The sequence below is a fragment of the Uranotaenia lowii genome, chromosome 2 (genome assembly GCF_029784155.1).
Source record: "Uranotaenia lowii strain MFRU-FL chromosome 2, ASM2978415v1, whole genome shotgun sequence".
NCBI classification, from domain to species: Eukaryota; Metazoa; Arthropoda; class Insecta; order Diptera; family Culicidae; genus Uranotaenia; species Uranotaenia lowii.
The window spans coordinates 88909286-88924398 of NC_073692.1; positions in this window are offsets into that span (position 1 = coordinate 88909286).

Below are 15113 nucleotides of genomic sequence, written 5' to 3' on the forward strand. Positions count from 1 at the left end.
GAGGAAGTGTGGACCATTCAGCGGAAGAAGCATCTGGACATGGAGTAGGGGAAAAGTTCATATAACGCCCCATGTGGCTAATACGCGCTACCCTTGTTTTGAAGAATCTGAAACATTTTAAGCCTGCAAAATATTACCAATTTGTTTTAAATGCTGTGATTGGTCATGGCAAGTATGAATTTTTCCTTGAAATGCCCCTGTGTCGTGATAATTTCACAATTTAGGTTTTTCTTCATTTCGATCTGAATTTCAAAACACTTTTGATAAGGTGTCACCAAGCAGAGAAAACGAATAAGACAATATTTTCTGACACATCGATAGAGAAGAATCTAAACTATGATTTAATGCTAAAAATCATACTGAACTCGCTAAGGTATGCTTTTTATGGGTATGTTCTACGGCCCATGCGCTCGTTATAACGCGCCAATCGTAGTAGGCTGAAAATAGCATAAATTTTTCAAAAAGGCCAATTTTAATTGAAAATTAATAAAAAGTCTAAAACCATATTTTGAGCGTTAATTCAGCCCAAAAAGTCTATTTTCCAGTTTTTTTGAAATTTCTATTAGTCCATTTTGATTTTCTTTTCAGTCGAAGTGTCTGTAAGTATTGGTGTGTTTTCGGTCTTCGGCTGCTCTCGGGTGTGTTCGGCTGCTAGGCGCGTATTGCATACACAGCGGCGCGTATTTGCAACACAGTTTTGTTCTGTAGCTTTGAATATGGTTTTTTAAAATCAAGTTTTTGAAGAAACTATAGCAATTTGAGTAATAAAAAATCATAGACATTTGTAGAAAACACTTTTCTCCAACGATTACACCCATTTTTAACACAATTTGTACGTGGAATACATAGAAAATCAGCGATTCGCTTAGGTGGCGCATAATAGGGCATGTTCCCCTATGCGTTCATCAGGAAAATCGTGATGAGCGGTCAGGTTTCTCTGCGACATATATCGATTGAGGATCAACCAACTGATGCGTTCACGAAGACATTACCAAGGGCAAGGCATGCGAAATTGTTCAGCTTTCTCAATTTTCAAATTGAGGTGTTGATTCTTACGGTTTTGGATCCGTCGAAATCCGTTCCTCCAGCAGAAGAATTCTGCTGTTACATCTCGCAGAACCTAAGCACGATTTGTTTTGGTTCTCCACATGCTTCGTGTCCAATTTGCAATCGAGAACAATGGATTAATCAATGATTGCTGACGACACGTGATGAAGATAAACGCGGTACAAATGTTTACATCATTACACGGTTAAGCGAGATTACTCAAATTGGGTTCGTGGTAACACAACGGTGTTGCCAGATATTCTGAGTAGGATCATTTTATTCATTGAAAAATGAATACTTTCGCGGTTAGGGAGTAAGAGAAGTGAAAAGTGCCAATCGCTTATTAATAAAGTTGTATTGTAATGACCTCACAGACGAAACATAATGAAGATAACTCTATTCCTCCGCTGAAACCTGCATTGAATATATTTTTCCAATGGTTAATTGACACTTAAGACTTGTTCCACAAAGACAAAGGTTTTTTAAGAGTTTTTTACTCTAATGATATTTATTCATATGAACAATTTATCAAATAAACAGTTTGTTGTGAGAAATTGACACACCTTTCTGGGGCCCAACCGGTTGAGTGGTAAAATTGTTTGCGTTTTCATTATTTTTTTCTTCCTTCTTCTCATAACATGCGGCCGAATGTTTGTGGATGTGTGCATGTGTTTGCATTTACGAGTAGGTACAACAACAAGATGCATAAAAGTTGACCCGGACGTAATTCTACTTATTTGCTTCTCATGGAAGTCTACGGGTAAATTGAATGGAGTGGAGCTTTGTGGCGGAATGCAGTGCTAATAGTTGTACTATTTTCCCCGCACCGTCTTACCTGGAAAGTTTATCGTGTTTGAAATTTCAGAAATCGGTAAACACAACTCAAACTACCATGTCCGTCGGATGTCGGATGTTTTCGAACGGTTGTTTTTGGTTTAGGAAAACATTGAAAAACAGTACGAGCGCATGGTGCGATTCCTAGAGTGTAAACAAGTTTTTTCCCTGAATTTACATACTCTTGATAAAAGTTGGAAAAGGTTTACAAACATTCTACAGGTTCTATAGTAAAGTTGCTTCAGGCAATACGAACATTAACTGTTTCTTAAGATATGTAAATATAAAAGCGTTGATTAGAAATATGCCCAAAAAAATTTTATTACAAATATAAAACATAAAATTAACTCTCAATATTCATCCTAAATTTGAATAAGATCCAAACATTGCCCCACAAACAATAGAATAACTTATTTTATCTGCAATTTGACACTCAATTATCGTTTGGATCCGAATGAATCGTTTGCACATTTCAATTAGACGCAAATTATGAGTAACTAAACCACAAAGCGGAATGCACTTGCTGCTGCTATGCATGTATTGGTACGGCTAATAAAACCACTTACTCTGATTGGGAGCAATGATTTGTTTGCAAATATTTAATCGCAATCATAAATGACACTCGCAAAATGCAGCTGAACTGGCTGAATGCAATCAGCATCAGCATGGGAGCATCTCGAATCAGAAAACAAACTAATGTCAGGGAGGCAATCCACGATATTGAAGGCTTATAAATATTGGATGCCAATTTGGAACGTGTTCTTTGTTATAGAAAATGCATGAAGTAAAGCCACTTGAGTAAATTCGAACTTTCATTTATCTTGAATATTTCACAATTGAAACTTCATCATAATTCTGAAATCAATCTTTTGGGAGATTTTCATTAGTTCATGATCAATATTTGATGCTTCTTAACAAAATAACAATATGATAAATTAAAGGATTTTGTGTTCACAATTTTCTAAAAAAAAATTATAACAAAAATTGAATGGCGACATTGTACTTCATTCAATGTAACCATAGACCGAATGACACTGAACCTACACACATGCCGCACCAAACCGGAACCAATAAAGTTCGGTAACTTTAAGCTTCCGGATTCTCGTGCTGCAGGACACGAGGATTCGGTCGCCGGCAGAGGATCAACAATGGCCAGTAAACTTTTGTCCTTCTTTACAGCTCCCCAGATCCGGCTACCAGATACCTTCTTACAATGATGACAGCGAGCGGAGAGCGAATCGAGATATTGCCAGCCAATCAAGGACAATATCTACTAGCTAAGGCAGAAGGACAACATTTCGACAAAAATGTTCCTGATTCGAATCTAAAAAGAAGGTCGCATTACATTTATTGACCCCCTTCCCATTCCCCCACCGAAACTCCAATCGCATATGGATTGTGTTTTTCTTTTCGAAAGCTGTTGATGAAATTTCATTCTTTTAATTATTTTTTTAGTAAGCGTAGCAAGGTTTTCATGGAGCTTATAAAACAGTTTCTAAATGTTAATAAAAATAAAAGAAATTAACCATAAAATTTAAACGCAAGCAATGTTTGTCGTTATTGAGTAACATCATATTATTCATAAGAAGTCCAATTTGTTGAATTTTATTTATGTATTAAACAGACCCCGTTCGTTTTGGCAACACGATCGTAAATTTTGTGTTGCCAAAATCGTACGTTTTTTTTTAAACTGCAACAAAACTGCATGCTATATCATTGCACAAAACCTATGAATAAAGTTTTTTTTTAATAAAAAAATTCAAGATTACCAAGAAAACAAAAAACGATAAAATACCCATTTTGCACAATTTACTTTTTGCTTTTGTAATGTTTCGGATGTTTTAAAAATTCTTTGAAATTTCCAAAAAAAAAAATGCAATTCTTATTTATTTCCCTCTTCTGATTTTTTCGAAGTTTCGACTGTGTGTGGGGGGGTGGAGGCGGAGGGTGACAAAAGAAGAAATTGATGTTTGTTCCAGCTTTATTGAAAAACATTATACAGTGAACCCCAATACGCAGGAGTTTTTTGGCTATTATTTAGTGATCAAAATTAGCTTTTTTGGTGAAAAATCACCAAAATTACAATCAACCGAAATCCACTTCCCCAGATTTTTTTTTTCCCAGAATGCACCATTTACCAGAATTTTTTTCCCAGAATGAACCATTTCCCAGAAATTTTTCTTACCAAAATGAACGATTTCCTAGAAACATTTTCACCAGGATGAACCATTTCTCTAAAAATGTTTCGCTAGAATTGCCATTTCCCAGCTCATTCATTATATAATATCCAACCTAGAATTAAAAAAATTTAAATACATTTTTTTACATAAAAATTGGTTTCCCATTATACAATTCTTTTGCGGTAAAGCAGCAACCAATGAGGATGAAGAGGCCGAGGCGGCACAAAGCCGCCGAAGCTTTAAAATCCGAGATGGCCGCTGACCCGCCGTCGGAAGCGGCGGCCCTAGTACATTGGTCTAGGTCTGCGTGAAAGCTAGGGGTGATCCCTTAGCCCCGTCCGCTACGCGACAGCGTGAAGGACAAAATGTCTTGCAAGTTTGAACGCGAAGCGTAAGGCGTCGGATACTAAAACGGTTTTTTAAAGGACCATGGTTAGCATCAAATCAATTATTTGAAGTGCCCAAACCTTAAACAAAGCACAATATTGATTCTAAAATAAATTAAGTTGGAGATCTTCAAACCCGTTTCATAAAAAAATCGTTCTGAAAAAATAAATTTCAAATCATATGAAAATTACAAGAATCCATTAGAAAAATCTGGGATTTGTGCCATTCTGGGAAATGTTCCTTTCGGGTGAAAAATATTCTGGGATATGGTCCATTCTGGGAAACAAATTTCTGGTAAATAATGCATTCTGGGAATTGGTTCATTCTGGGGTTCGTTTTCGGGTATCTGGGGAAAATTCATTCTGGGCAGCTCTGACAGCTCTGAGCGCTAGTGGCGATTCTACTCGGAAAATTATTATTTTCCAGTGATCCATTGCTCTGCATATCATATGAATGATGAGCTCAAAAGCGATGATGACTTGATAACTGTTTTATTTTTGCCTCCAAATGTGACAGCTATGATTCAAGCTATGGATCAGAACGTTATACAGAACTGTAAACTAAAATATCGTCATAAACTTTTGCTGCATATTATGGCTCGTGAAACACATTTTGTTGAAGGACGTATGCTTTTGGATGCACGATGCTTGGGATGAAGTGCAACGTTCGGAAATCAAAAATCTTTTCAAAAAATTGGAGCAATTTACTAAGAAAAGCTTGTACACGAAGACGAAGTTCCCTTGGCATATTTGATGAATGAATAAAATAGCGATGATGCAATTTTGCCACATGACAAGGAGGAGAGATATGCTAGCAATGCGTTAATGGATGAAGAAGTTTTGAGTATGACGTTGGATGATCAGTCAGAAATGGACTAGGAACTTGAAACATTGGAGCCATTAAACCTTTCGGAAGTACTATTAGACTTAGAATCAGCAGCATCGACCCCAAATGATTAGTGTAATTCTCCAAAAATAATGAATGACATTGAAGTTGTACGGATACTGGACAACATAGTTGATTAGGCTGATGCTTCAGATCTCTCTTATCCTGTTACGGTGTATTAGGAAAATTACTTTGAAGCATGCTCAATTAATCAAAAAACCACACGCTTGCTAGTCATATCAACGTTTTGTTGTATCGTTATATTAATTATTTTGATTGTATTTACCAACTTTGATACTGTTTAAATATGAATTAAAAACTTGTAAAACACTTGTAAAAAACCGGACATCTTTTCTTTGTGTCATTCATAAGTCATCTTCACTATCACTATTGATGTATAGCAATGTTCTTCAAGAATGATGGCAGTGAACTTCACCAATTATTGCCTTATAATCAACCCAAAAGGAGAAGGTTTAAATTTGGGTATTTGACCATTGAATAAAATAAGGTGACAAAATCGGGTAACAAAATCTGGGGTAGACAAAATAGGGGGCAGACGTAATCAGTGCGTGAAAAAATCGGGGATTCGCTGTTCCGGCCTTAAATTTATTAGACTTGCTCAGTCCTATTAGTTTTAAAGAGTAAAAAAAACTATTCTATTTTTCCCTGCTTAAAACTCACATCATTGAGACCATCGAATAAATTTAATGCTAATATTATATCTATCTATACATATATATATAAAAAGCAATTATCTGTATGTTTGTTCGTTTGTTTGTTTGTTTGTTTGTTTGTTTGTCCTCTATAGACTCAGCCGTCTTAAGAGCTAGAGATCTGAAATTTGGCATGGATGCTCATTAGGACCAGGAATGATGAAAAATGTTTTCAGATTTTTGGACGACCCCTTATGAAGGGGGTCGTCCATACAATACAAATATTGTTTTCACGTTATTGACGTTATTTTCCGTCGGATTGTGATGAAAATTTGCACATGAGTGTTTTAAGAGACGATCAATCGATTACAGTTATCAAATTTAGGGTCAGGGGATGGGCAAAGGGGTCGTTCATATCCACTGATTTATGTTTTTGCAATATTGGCGTTATTATACATCGTATTGTGATGAAAATTAGCACATGAGTGTTAAGAGGGACGAGCAATCGATTTCAAGTTTCGAATTGCGGATCAGAAGTCGGCTGAAGGAGTCGTCCATACAAAACTTTAATGTTTTTGCGATATTGACGTTATTCTACATTGGATTGAGATGAAAATTGCCGCATAGGAGTTTTTAAGGACGCTCTTTTGCTTTCAGGTTTCAAATCTTGACTCAGGGGTCGGCAAAAGGGGTTTTTATCTGTTCACTGTTTTTACGATATTCTCTTGAATGAGCATAGAAATGTAATGAAAATTGACACATGGGAGTTTAACAGAAAAGATAATTGATTTCAGGTGTCAAGTTTTGAATCGTGGTAAAAAAAAGGCCGTCCATGTTAGTTGCTCACTGTTTTCGCGATATTGTCGTGATCATGCATCGGATTGAGATGAAAATGTTCAGATGAGGGTTATAAACTATGAGCAATTGACTCGGCGAAAGGGGCGTCTATATTCACTGTTCACTGTTTTCAAGTTCCTGACGTTATTTTACACATAATTTGAAAAGAAAAAATGGCACAAGGGAGTTTTGAGGAACGTAAAATTGGTGTCAATTATCGAATTTCGGGCCATGGGACAGAAAAAGAGGGTTTCATTGAAAGTTCAGTGTTTTGTGCAATAATTTTGTTGGAAGCAGTTAATTGATACCAATTTAAGAGTGAAGGTCAAGCAAAAGAGTCGTGCACGCAAACAAATAGTACATGTTTCTGCCATAATTTCTAGATTTTGCAATCGATCGAGAAGAAAACATTCTCACATAAATTTTAATAAAAAGCCAATCAACCGTTTAATTTGAATTTCAAGTAATAGTAATAGTAGCGACTTTAAACACTGTTTAATTTTTTCCCCAAAATTGTCGAAAGAATGTTTCGAATTAATTTTCTAAACTCATTTTGACGTACCAATGATTTAAAGCGAAACGAAGTTCGTACGGGATCAGCTAGTAATTGAAATAAAACGACATTTCTATTTCGGTCAATTGCAAATCAAAGAATTGTTGACCAATGTAAACGATCTTATAATCACGTTCGAAACTTTAGATAAGTTGTTTGCATTTACGCATGCTCAACTTTAATTTTGAACAGTTTTGAAAAGTTATAAATTTGATAAGATTATAAGTTTTCGATATCGCATCTTTTTTTTTCAAACTGAAAAAAATCAAATGCATTAACGAATTTCTAAAGCTTCTTGTAATTTTTACAAGAAATTATCTTTCGATGGGCCTGTCTCGAAACATTAAACCCTGAGCAGTTTATTTGTTTATTTTGAAATCGTTACAAAAATTTTACTGTTTTTCTTCTTGAAATAAATTAATGATTAACCTATAATATTCATTGAGCAATTACCACAGTAAAATTTTTATAAATTATCATATATAGAAGTTTAGTTTTATTTCCATATTTCCCTATCTTTTGCCTGTTCTCTTCAAAAAGTGATAATAAGATTTAAGCAAACAACTGTAAATACACAAAACGAATTAAGCTGCTTAAAGCCTTAAGGTATAAGCCGTTTCAAATAAAAATTTTACAAAAAATAATAGATTATCAATTTTATCACTGTTTGATTTTTTCCAATACTAGCCAAATTTACGTTTGATGTTATCACGCTTTTCTATTTTTCATTCAAAAACCATTTCCAGGACCGTAATATTCATTCAAAAACGTAGAGCGTTGTTCAGGGTATTTTTCAAGGTATATGCTAAGGTTTAAGATTTTTTTTTCGATTATAGTTGTTTAAACATCTTGTCATTCATGACTTATATCGACGGTGCTGTTGGCGGGCAGTCATTGAAAAACTTATCCGATACAACTGTGATCGATGTTTACTCTTGGGCTCGAACTTACGAAAATCTGTTCAGGAAGCAACTGACTTGCCAACTGAGCTATATCATAAGCCCTATGCTAAAGTATTTCATCGTCACGCTGTTGCTAGTTTTGTTAGTAAGCTTGCTTGGCAGCTTTAAAAACGTAAACTTTGTTGGTTTTTTAATCATGTTTAGATGTGGGTACCTAAATGTAAGCGTGCTTGAAAAAAGATGAGAGTCATCTGTTTTTTTTTTTAAATTCGTTTATTTGATTGGGTGCCATGCGAAATCCCAATTGGGCAGCCTTTAGAGTTATCTGAATGGATTTTTTTTAAGAAGATGAAATTCAAACCTGCCTTAAAATATTGTCTCAAATCTATTTTTTCCTGCAAAATATGAAAAAGAAAGGATTATCTGGCCATTAAACAAATTTCGAGAAACGCACTGTTAAAGTCGTTGTGAAAATTTCAAAATATTTTTCAAAAAGTTCTATTTCTCAGTTCATCAAAGGTGAACACATTTATGATGGACTTTTCTTTGAATTCTTTTAGAAAATCGACATTAAAGATAACGACTGTTAAATTTTCATAAAACTTCATAACTCAATTTGAACGCTTATCACGTGCTTTTTCTTCAAGAAGAAATCTTTAATTCGCTCTAGAGAAGAATAATTTGAACCAATATCGATCCTTTGTGGTTAGTAAACTTTGCTTAATAAGTACATCTAGTAATAAAAATAGATTGATACAAAGTGTATCCACGACATTTTTATTTTATGTATCTCAAAATTCACGGTTTTCCCATTTCCACCGTGAAATTTTATTTCAAGCGTGATAAAATCTGAAATAATCCTGTATATAGTTTTTATAAAAACTCGAAGAAAAATTCACACTATGGTGCATTTAGAAAGTTACAAAATAATGGCCTTACAGAACTTTAAAAATTTCTGAAAAATAAATATCTTACATGAAATTTTGAAGTAGGATTGAAAATGCCGTTTTATCAATAAATTTTCAAGAAGAAGATGGTTATGATATTATTCAAATGGCTTGATGGAAACAGTTTAAAAATTAATTGAAAATGCAGAAATAAGATTCAAATTCGAGATGCTGTTACAAAGCATTGATTTTTTAAAAAAAATAATATTAAATCGAAAATTATTTATTTGAAGTCAGTGTCAGAACTCAAACAGTAAATGCATCGTTTTATTTCATTTAATTTTTTCATTTTATTATTTTTTACATCACCAGACTTTAAAATAAGGATTGAGAACTGAAGTAAACGTCATGTTCCTCTTGTTCCAAACCAAAAAAATACTACAAAACATAAAAAGACATTTCGGAATCAGAATAAAGATTAAAAAACATTTTTCCAAGTTTTTAAAATTCAAGTTGAACGTTTTTATTAAATAATCAGAAACAAAGAGTTAAGAGGTATAAGTGTTTGATTATTTGCTTAAAAAATTTTCAAGAGCCAAGAGAAATTATTTTGGGGGTCTTGTATTAAATCGTTCATCAAATTATGCTTTGCATCTTCAGATTTGTGATATGGCGTTTAAAATTGTAAAAAATTGATAAATTTTGTGTAAAATCGTTCATTGATAACTGATAAACTCTTCAATTTCCATGAAAACCTAATACAGATTTGATATATTTATTTATTTCAATGATATACTAAGATTTTGTCAAGATATTTAAGCTTGAGAAATACAAGCTTTAGAAGAATAAGTTTCCACAATTATTAAGAAAATTTAAAAGATAAGATTACAACTACGCTACTACTGACTGCATTAAAAAAGTCTTTGAGTATTTGATTTTGAACTAAGTCAACAGCTTTGTTCAAGGCTACAAAAAGATGGGACATGCATAAGAAATATAAAAAAATGAAATTTTCGAACGTGATGAAAAATGTTAGAAAGAGTGCATTTGCTTAAATTTTTATTGTAAAACTTTGTCGAATCTTCCTTATTGGGCAAAATTGAGAAAGTTGACAATTATGAAAATTCAATGAATATATTCTAAAATGTCAAAATATCTCACGGTCTTCGGTAAAGATAATGAACAGTGGAAACGTTTGTTTTTAAAATTTTGTTATTTTGAATAGTTTCGCGAAAAGAGTACACAAAATATCTGATAATATTTTTAAATATTTTCAAAAGTTATAGAAAACGAGAGCAAATAGAGAAAACTTATTGCCTATTTAAAATCAGCGCACTAAAACTATTCAAAAGAAGTTCTAAAATTCTATGAACCCCTGAATTGGTTGACGTTTTTCGGAAACTAGCTCAAATTGAACAGATGAGGGATCTTGTTGTGATCGTTGACCATTATGGATCGAAGGTAAAAATTACACGAAAAATATTGTCCTAACAGCTTCCATATGAAACTTACATTATGACCAAAACTATTAAGTATGAATCAGTTTGAGATTTGAAACTCAAGTTTTCACTCTTTTTTTGAAATTTCAGAGCTCAAAAGAAAAGTGAAAGTCAATGAAAACAAAGTTTAAAAGCTCCGTGTCTCGGTACATGATTTCATTGACATATTTAAGAATTTAAATAATGATTAAGAAATCAAATTTTAAAATTTGTACCAGATTTCACGAAGAAAATTTGATCCAAGAATTAATTTAAAAACTAAATGATATTTTTAATTGCATTTCAGCAATATACTTCGGAAAACCAAAGTTTATTCAGTTTTTCAATTTATACCGATTTTTTATAAACTTTTCCGCTTTTACAAATGAAGATTTACAAAATAAGAATCATCAAAATTCGGTTGTGTACAACTTGTGCTGATATGGTAAAGATCCTGAATAATGGTTTTTAATTTTTCTTCTCTTTGACAAAGCTAGAAATTATAGATTTTAAAATTTAGATGATAACCTTTTTACCAATATTTTTAGCATGGATATACATATCAATATCATGATTCGTTGTTTGGATTAGTATGTAATGTATGTAATTTAAAAACTTACAAAAATATCTCTGGTTTGGTTAAAATAAATTTGAAAGGGAGAAAGTCAAAAAAGGTCTTGAACATAAGCTTGTTTGCAACAAAACTGCATACATTCTATGCATTACGAAATCGAGAAAATTCAAGTAATTTAAGATAAAAAAAATTAGAAAAATTCTCGAATTCAGAAGATTATAGAATTTCTTTCTTCTAAAAATCAATGTTCGCTATTTCAAATGTTTGAATTTTTGAACCATTTTTTAAATCAAAACATTAAATTTTATTTATTTTTCCTTTCACAACTTTTGAAAAAATCAATGAGGGGAGGAGGAGCGTTGGCAAAAAAAGAATTAGATATTTGTTTCGGTTTTATATCCTAAAATAATTCATAACATATAATTATTGACCTCCCCAAAATAAAACTAAAATTTTGGTTTAGGAAATGTGTATGTTTTAAATATGAGACATCGAAGCAAAACCCAAATTAGGTTTTTTTTTAAGAGAGTTTTTTCTACCAGAAGATCCAGAACATAAACCAACGCTTTCGTTGAACCCTCAAACATTTAAACATTACTAGCATGATGTTTTTTGACAATTTATTGTGGGGATCTATTCAATCAGGCTAAATAGAAGTTCCAAACACCCTAGCAGACTTGAATGGCCTAGTTATACTTAATTAAATTTTGATACCCTTAATTGAAATATTGACCCAAAACAATCAATTAAAAACCAATCTATAGATTTCTATTGAAACGATCCAAACCTTTTGTAAGAGCATCCCAGAACCTCGTCTTGAATTATTTTTTACAACTTTTTGTCAGTTTTGGACATCAAGGCGGTTTTGGACGAAACTAACTCTACGAACAAAAAAGTGGCATTTCGCTTCGTTATGTGCTGTCTGTTCACTCTATCCCTCCAAACACCTCAAAACCACATTAACAGTATGCAAATTTTTTGTCAGTTGAATTGCCAAAAAGACGATTCAACCATAAATAATAGTTCGATTATAAGAAACTTGAATCGGTTTTGGTGAGAAGTGGTCGTAAAGTGTTGTCCGTCATTGTATAAATATTCAACCACTGCAAGATTTATAAGGAAATTTCAAATGCTTAGATTTCTACCCCTCCCATAAATTGTGTTTGGTTGTTTTTGCTGCCAGAAGTAGCAACAACAATTTTGGAAGCGATCCATCCAGTCCTGAAATAGCGCCAGTTTTGTATGGAAATTTCTATGGGAAAACAAATTTTTTCATTCCATAATCGCCAGAGATGTACTGAAAGTTCTAAAAAACAAAACTTTGGATGAAAAATATCCCATGATTTTTACATGTGAACCAAGCAAAAACCTAACTTGCACCCCAGAAAAGATATACGGTGACACACAATTTTTTTTTCAAAATTATTTTTTCACATTTAAGCGTTTTTAGAAAGCTGTGAAACCGTAGGATAAGAATAAAAATCTCATGAAACTGCTGAAAGCCAAAAAAAATTATTTATTTATAAAACCTTTGTAAAAACATTTCATGAAATTATTAAAATCTCTAACAAGCAGAGCCTGTCATTTTCAAATACTTTTAAATGGATTCAGATTTTTTAATTTGAAAAGGTTATAATTTTTTTCATGAGATGCTTCTCTGCTTGCTCTGTTGGTAAAAAAAATAAAGCTACCAAAAATCAACGACCAATTTCATTTCAAGCTTATTTGAGTTCTCGGGATGATTAAATGTGTAGAATTTTCTTCTTCCATACAAATTTCCATACAAAATTGAAACGCATCGCGCTAACTCAGGAATGAACCAAATCATCTAAAATTTTAAACTGATGCTTGGTGATAAAAACTCATTTTTTATAGTGGTCTACTGTATATATGTATTTTTCTTAAAGTATATCCGTTCAAAATGATTAAAATTGAACTGCGTAAAGTTCACTTTTCTACCGATCAATATTCGTTTTATTGGAATGTTCAAATATGCTGAAAAGATTAGCATTCAATTCGATGCTTTCACGACCTCTCTGGTCAGTTCCTTCGAAAAAAAAAATCTCATTCTCTCCCGAAGCCGTCACAGCACAATAGGATACACTGTGGTCTTCATTGAGTTTCCCCACACACTCAACTGGGAAGCTCATTTAAGCGTTCAGAATTTACACAAACGACCGCACTGATAAAAATGAAAATCTATGTCAGCACCACCACCGACTTCCGCTTGCCATCTTCCTGGAGAAGGCGTAAGAATTGTGCAATCATTAGATTTTTTTCACTTCTTCCGAACCCTACCACTTAGTTTTATGGCACCGATGCTTAAGCCTGTCATTTTCTCACGCCATATTTTTGTCCATTCCGGAGAATCCTTTCCAGTAATTACCGCAAATTGTCCGACTGGTGTATTCTCTTTCATGGAAGAAGGTACCAACTTCATACATATAGGAGATCGTAGAGCAAACTGACCAGCAGGAAAAGGGCTCTACGGTCAGAGGATGGGCAGCAATTTGGGTCAAGTGTCTGAAACAGTCAAGTGGGTATTAGCAGACTTGCTTGTCTTGAGTCTTGCCTCCTGGCCCGACTCTTCTTCTAGAGCTTGGATGAGAACAACTATTTGAAAACATTGGCAAATTTTTCCTGCCCCTTTCTCCCAACAAATAAAAATAAAATCGAACGAACAGATGATGCCGGAAAAACAGGTAGGTAACTCTTAGGGCTTTGCTCCGGGCAACGTTGAAAAATTTATTGCACAAACATGTGCCAAGCCAGGCTGCTAGAGAGGTTCGTTCTTAAAAACCCACTTCAATGTGGCACCCTTACATATGTTGCGCCAGCCGAAGAGATTCTTCAATGGGGGGGTTGCCCAACTTATAAAACATAAAACGCTTCCGACGAAAACAACAATTAGGTAATATCGTTCAATTACAACTGTTCGTGATGTACGAAAGTGTTTGGAAGCTGACTGTTTTGGAGATACTCCTCCCTTACCTCATCTCGTTTCCAGTGAAATTCTGTCTGCTGCTGTCGAAAGTTCAGTTTGTTTTCGGAAAAATAATGTTTGTTTACTGGTACCAAACACGTTGGTTTCCCTTCCTAGCCAATGCAGTGCCGTATTTCATGTGCAGATAACACTTTTACGGTTCATGTGTTCGCCTATGACTTCTGTAAATGCATTCGCCATGCTTTCGGAAGGGATGCTTTCATTTCGTTTACTGTTTATCAGTTCGTGTGGATGCTGTTCAAATAATATTCATTTATCAAACGTACATAGTGCGCAGTCTTGGCTGATATTTTCGGAAGCAACCTTTGGTTTTCGTTTCCTGGAAGCCTGTTTGAAGTGTTTTTTTACTTAGCTTGTGAAGAATCGTGTTTACTGTGAAATTCAATGTTCAAAATATTTTCAAACTAACTATAATTAAAATAAATAAATAAAAGTTTTATTAGATGATTAATTTACTTTCATTAAGATGATTAATTTTCCTTCATTAGATGATTAATTTACTAACAGGGGACATACCCCTATTAAACATCTAATAACTTTTTACTCTAATAAGATAAGATGGCATTAAAATTTATTTCATAAAAAAAAATTCGAATGTATCCAATTGTGCATACATATTCATGAACAATATTCATTTGTACTCCATCTAAAATATTCTAATAAACGCTTGGTTTGCTTCAAATATGATGATTGATTGATTGATTTATTTAGAATGGTTTTTTATTGCTGTGGTGAATTTTTTAACTCGGCGATTGAGCTTAATTGATCCTGATCGGGGATCTGATTTTTAAAGAGTGATGAGGTGGCATTCGAACAGGCTGACGCGAGTCTGGTTTTAGATTACCAGACGTACTGGTTAAATACCCGGTATCAACAAGAAAATTTTGGGTTC